We start from the raw sequence: 5,954 nt of genomic DNA on the forward strand, positions 1-5,954 counted from the left end.
CATCACAGAAGTGCACACCTCTCGGCTAAATCTATACACTTAGAAGATTCAGTCATTGAATGAAGTCCCCTTAAACTTCAACATAGCTTTTTATTTGAAGGTTAGTTCTGATTGTCATTAGTGCACAAAGTTTCCTGTTGAATGTAAGGATTACAAGATATACACATATTAGCCTCTAAAGCTTGTGGATCTGTAGAAGATTGTTAGGATACATAGAATTTTAAATTTTTTCATGTGCTCATTGTAACTCGATATTTTAGACAAGCCTAGTTGCCTTTTTAAGGTTAATGATATAGTGTCTTGTGGTCACTGTTTAGCTATGTTTTTTTTTTTGTTTTATCAGTTCCAATGTACTAATATATGCTCTTGATATCATTTTAATTTACTCGTCTTTAATGCCTATTATGTCTATATTTATATTCATACTTAACCTTATTGATATTTAATTCTCATTTGTCTAGGTACCAAATTCAGCGAATACTCCTGGCGCGGATTCATCTGGAAGAAAGGAGCATTTTCTCGATTTCACTTTTGGGAGCGGATAAGCCGCCCCTGGCTAGGAATTATGGTTTTGAAACATTTTTTTATTTTTGCTTGAAAGCAGTAGTAGCGATATACTCTGTATCTTATGATTTCTCTTGTATGGATATTTAATTACTATATAATTTGTGAATTAGTAATGTATATAATTTGATAATGCAACTTTATGCTATAAAATTTTGTTTTGGATATATGGTCGTTAAATTATTATATTCTATACGCTCTAATTTATGAGTTCATCTAGTAATATATGCATTTAATTTTGTCAATGATAGCGATGAAAACATTAGAAGCAAAAAAAATATTAGAGGTCCTGGAAAAAGCGTCGTGAAGCTTCCAGATTCTTGACGGAAAGAAGTGCCAAAAGTCCTTGACATTGAAAAGCGTCGCTAATTTAAAAGGTTGCTTACGCAAAAAGGTGTCGAAAAGGTTGACGCCAAAAAGCGTCAAAAATTCCTGACGGCTCAAAAAACCACGCTTTTCAAAGTGTCGAGAAATAACGACGCTTGCTTTTAAGCGTCGAAAACAGCCTAAAAAAACGTCGAGAAATGGCAGGATTTTTGTTGTAGTGTATTGAGCAAGTCCATGCCTTCAAGTCTTTCAAACAAGGTACTCCATATTCTAACTTCTTCCTTGAAAGGAGTCAGAATGCTTATGTTCAAGCTCCTCAATAAAATCTTTATATTATTTCTCCAAATCTTGGTAACCAACCACAAGGAGCTCATCAAAGGCCAAATCAAGGAGGTTTTCCATCAATGCAACCTCCTCCTCAAGCTCATAATAATGAGATGGCCGAGTTAAAGGCTCTATTGCAACAAACTTTGATGATGCAACAAAAGCACACGACTCAAATCTCCGAACTCATGGCTCACAACAAGATGTTGGATACCCAAGTTGCTCAAATAACGGCTCAAAATCCATCAAAACAGTCAGGTCTTCCTCCTCAAGGTAAACAAGCTCATGAGCAAGTTAACGCTATTTCTTTGAGGAGCGGTACTTCTTATCAAGGTCCGGACATGTCCATTAATGAAGATGAGGTTCCCTAAATGCATCCTAAGGGATTGGGTAACTTCGAGTTGAGCGATGACGAGAAAGAAACTTGCAAAAATAAAACACGGGATAAGCAAAAAGACGAAAAAGAGAGGACTGACGTGGTGACTCGATCGAGTAAGCCGAGTCTCGATCGAGGAACCAAGCCACTCGATCGAGTACACCTTGGGCTCGATCGAGGAACCCCCCTGTTGATGATTTTTTGCTTGTTTCAGCTACGGCATTGGATAAAAATAGGTTCCTCGATCGAGTGACTACTGGGCTCGATTGAGGCACTCCTATAACTGGCGTTAATACTTCCAAGCCATCTTCTAATGCAAAAGAAGCCGAGCCAATCAAAATTCAACTACCTTTTCCCCAAAGATTGCAGAAATCCAAGCTTGAACAACAGTTTGGAAGGTTCATGGAGGTAGTAAAGAAGCTTCAAGTGACGGCGTATGCTAAGTTTTGAGAGAGATATTATCAAAGAAGCGGTCTTTTGATGAAGTTGAGACAGTAGCATTCACTCAAGAGTACGCGGCTGCTTTACAAGCTAACTCTCCACCAAAGCTTAAGGATCCAGGGAGTTTTTCTATTCCTTGTCATATTGGTAGTATAGCTATTGATAGAGCCCTTTGTGATTTAGGGGCTAGTGTTAGTGTCATGCCGTATTCAATTTGCAAAAAGTTAAATATGGGTCAACTCCGTATTACTAATATGACCTTACAAATGGCCGACAGATCTTTAAAGAAGCCTATGGGTATCTTAGAGGATGTGCTTGTAATACCTCGTATTTATTTTTGTATATCTAGACCGACTAAAGAACCCACTCGGCCGAGTGCTGAGCCACTCGACCGAGTGGAGGACCGAGTACCCCAATGCAGTGGGCTGTAAAGCCTGGAAAGTCGGTAACTCGACCGAGTAACCATCCACTCGGCCGAGTGGCCATCCACTCGGCCGAGTGCCGATCGAGTGAATCTTATACGGGAAATGTTGGGTGAGACGTCGCTTTCATAACCCTATCTTTTCAGATTTTCCCCACCAAAAACCTCATCTTAAACAACTATTCACCACTCTCTACATCCCTAATTATCTCTCTAAAAATTACCCACTTTCAATCCTCTCAAAACCCTAGTCTTTCAAGAGGAGAATTCTTGCCAAATTGTTCATCCACCTTTGGTAGTAAGTTAACCTAGACTTTAATCTCTTAAATTTGTTTTAATAACCTTAATTAGTTTAGTTGTTCACCACAATTAATCAGGGTTTAATAATTTAAGAGGAATAATTAAAGGGTTTAGTTAGTATGTTGTTATAATAGATTGTAGTGTTAATTATAGTAATTAATATGTGTAGGAAGCTTCATTGAGGAGCACTTCTAGGGATTAGCTTATGGAATTGTGAAGATAAGCTCAAGGTAGGATTTTCCTACTTAGCTATGGTGTTATGAGTGTTTAATTGTGCAAAAAATATCATTAATTACATTTATCTCATAGTAGTTGCATTATAACATGTGTTGGATAATTACGGTTTGGTAAATATTATGGTCTCATAATGATTTTGGGAAGAATGAGTATGGTGAATGACTCTAGCATTAATTATCTTGCACTATAACATGTTAATAAGCAATTAAAAGAAGAGAAAGTGAATTAATGAAGTTATAAGCATGAATTGATTGTTGTATGAATTTAATGGCATGTTTGTTTAGTTAAGTGTCCTTGTTGTTGGTAAATTGTTGACATTGGAGATTGTTGGAGGATATTGGTGATGGTTTGGAGACGTAAGGCGGTTGGGAAACCGTCTTCCGCTTAAGTCTCCCTTGGAGCTTCCCACTCCAAGGGAATGTGCACATTAGTACTTATGTTATGGAGGGACTCATGCGGTGAGGCATGTGTCTGGAAGGGGACTCGAGTCACACTCGGGACCGGTACCACGGACGTGTTCCGAGTACCTTAGTGGTTTGGTGACGTCGTGGGCGTGTCCCAGTCACGGTTGGTCGAGATGAGTTGGTGGACACTTGCTTTGTTTACATACCTCATTGAATTAGTAAGTTAGTTGCATCTCTTGTTTATTATTGAACATTCATATCATTGGCTAACACTTGGGTTTAAATGTCTGTGATGAACCATATGGTGATTTCCGCCCATATGGGTAGCAGTGTCGACATGTGCATGTGTTGAGTAGCGGACTTGGGAGCGGTCTACCTCGTTGTCGACATTTATTCTTATCTAGTTTTTGACATTTAGACTCCTTTCGATATGGTTGTATAACTAAAGGGGATGGTTTTGATATCCCTCACTTGTGATCACTTAACTCTACAACTTAACTATTTCTGTTATCTAAATTACTTCTTTACTTGTTGTTCGCACTACACTCTTGGGAAACCAAGGCTTGTGATACCTCCATAGGTTGGGAATTGCCTAGAGGTAGGGTCCCGACCTATAGGGGTGTTACAAAGTGGTATCAGAGCGACGGTTTTGGAGCCTAACCAATTAACCAATGAACTAGGATGAGTCAATTTAAAATGAACCCGGTTTGAGTTTTAGAGGGTTTGTGACAAACTTGGGAGACGTCTCAAGGTTGAGTACTTGCCTCTTAACTTGAGTCGGTCACTACGCGTGGGTAATGGGACATGTTTGGTGCATATGATTGTTGCATACTTCTTGGTTGATGTTGTGGAATTTGGTATGCTTAGTTGGTGTTGTTGTAAAACTCGTCGTCAAAAGTTACTCAACTAAAACAATATTTATAACTTCACAAACTACTCTTAGTAAAGAGGCAAGTAAAGGTCGGATCCCAAGGGACGGGTATTGATGTAGGATTTTTAATTGTAAATGGTCGTGTCTTAGGGTGTCACAATTTGGGGTTGAGATAGGAGATCAATTAAAACTAATCAACAATAAAAACAAAGCAAGGTAGATAAAATAAAGGTGTAAATAATTGATTAAAAGCACTAGGGTATCATGGGTTCATAGGGGAATACATGGGATTTGATCATACAAACATATTCTCTACTAGATGCAAGCACTTATTGTTGTGATGGGATCGAGTTAGTGTATATCTTACAATCCCTAAGAAGGTTTGGGTCCCGGAGCCGAATCGATTAAATTGTACAACACCTACAAGTCGACTTAATCCTTCCTATCCTACTATATGCATGGTCTAATGAGACTCGAGTTGGTTTATGTCTTACAAGTCTCATTGAAAAGATAAGTGATGGGTAAAAATATGCAAGGATTCATAGGCACGCATTTCATCAAACATAACATGTGCATAAGTTGGAATCACAACAAGCAAGCAAATTAATTATGAAAACATATTAGATAAATCATGAGTCAATCCCCATGTTTGTTTCCCCTAATTCCTCATTAACCCTAGCTAAGGAAACTACTCACTCATTATCAAGTTTAACATGCTAATAAGGTTGTCAATCATACTAGCAAGGCAAAACATGATTAACAAATGAAAATGATTAACAATAATTAAAAGGATTAAGGGAGAATTATACCTAGATGATTCCAAATAATAAAGAAAAGAATAATAGAAGTACTTGATGATTGATAGAAGGTTGTCAATCCTCGAAATAAACCCAAATAATCTTCTAATTACCCAAAATAAATGATGAACAATAGAGAAATTAAGGAAAGATTAAGGAATGAGATTTGTATTAAGACTATATTAAGAGTTAATTACAAGATTAAGATGAGATTACTAATTGATTACAACTTGATTAAGAGAGTATTAAGATTGCTTGCCAATCTAGGTAGTACAAAAGGGTATTTATACTAAAGATTAGCTACAAAGATTAGGGTTATCAAGGGTTTAAATGACTATTAATACCCTTAAGAAAAGTTGAGGAAGTGTTCCTCTTCAAGGAGATGCGCATCTCCGTTTTCCTAGTCCCACATGATATGCTCGTCCCGAGCGTCTTGGAAGCTGGCACGGTGGTTCCTGTAAGAAGATCCGAGCGGATCATGGAGGAGACGCTCGGATTGTGAGGCTTCAAGACGAGCGTCTTGCTGTCGGGACGCTCGGATTGCTGGGCAGGGGGACGTTCGGATTGGCAGCAATCCGCTCGGATCCTGGGTCAGACACTTTTCTTCTCTTATTTCCTCAACAATCCGCGGGGACCTTGTTGCGGATGCAAGGATCCTTCCATCATTGCCCAATCTACTTTATTATCTACATAGGCCTTCTGGTATCGTCTTCCCTTTGATGCTTGGTCATTGAATGCGATCAATTTAGCTCCATTTTGCCATGAAAATGCAAGGTTTGCACTCCTCTCATATCAAGGAAACAAAACCTCAAAGAATATGCAAAATGGGAAACTAAAGATAGTAAATGACCCAATTATGCACTATAAAGCATAGGAACGCGGCTAATTCGGG

At 38.4% G+C, this 5,954-nt stretch overlaps 1 long non-coding RNA gene across 1 annotated transcript; it reads left to right on the forward strand.

Moving 5' to 3' along the window:
* On the forward strand, nt 1-662 carry LOC141626596 (uncharacterized). Its single transcript, XR_012536183.1, has 2 exons — nt 1-100; nt 462-662. It is a non-coding gene; the product is annotated as an uncharacterized LOC141626596 (long non-coding RNA).
* Nucleotides 663-5,954: the final 5,292 nt, after the last annotated feature.

Source organism: Silene latifolia, chromosome Y (genome assembly GCF_048544455.1).
Source record: "Silene latifolia isolate original U9 population chromosome Y, ASM4854445v1, whole genome shotgun sequence".
Classification (NCBI taxonomy): Eukaryota; Viridiplantae; Streptophyta; class Magnoliopsida; order Caryophyllales; family Caryophyllaceae; genus Silene; species Silene latifolia.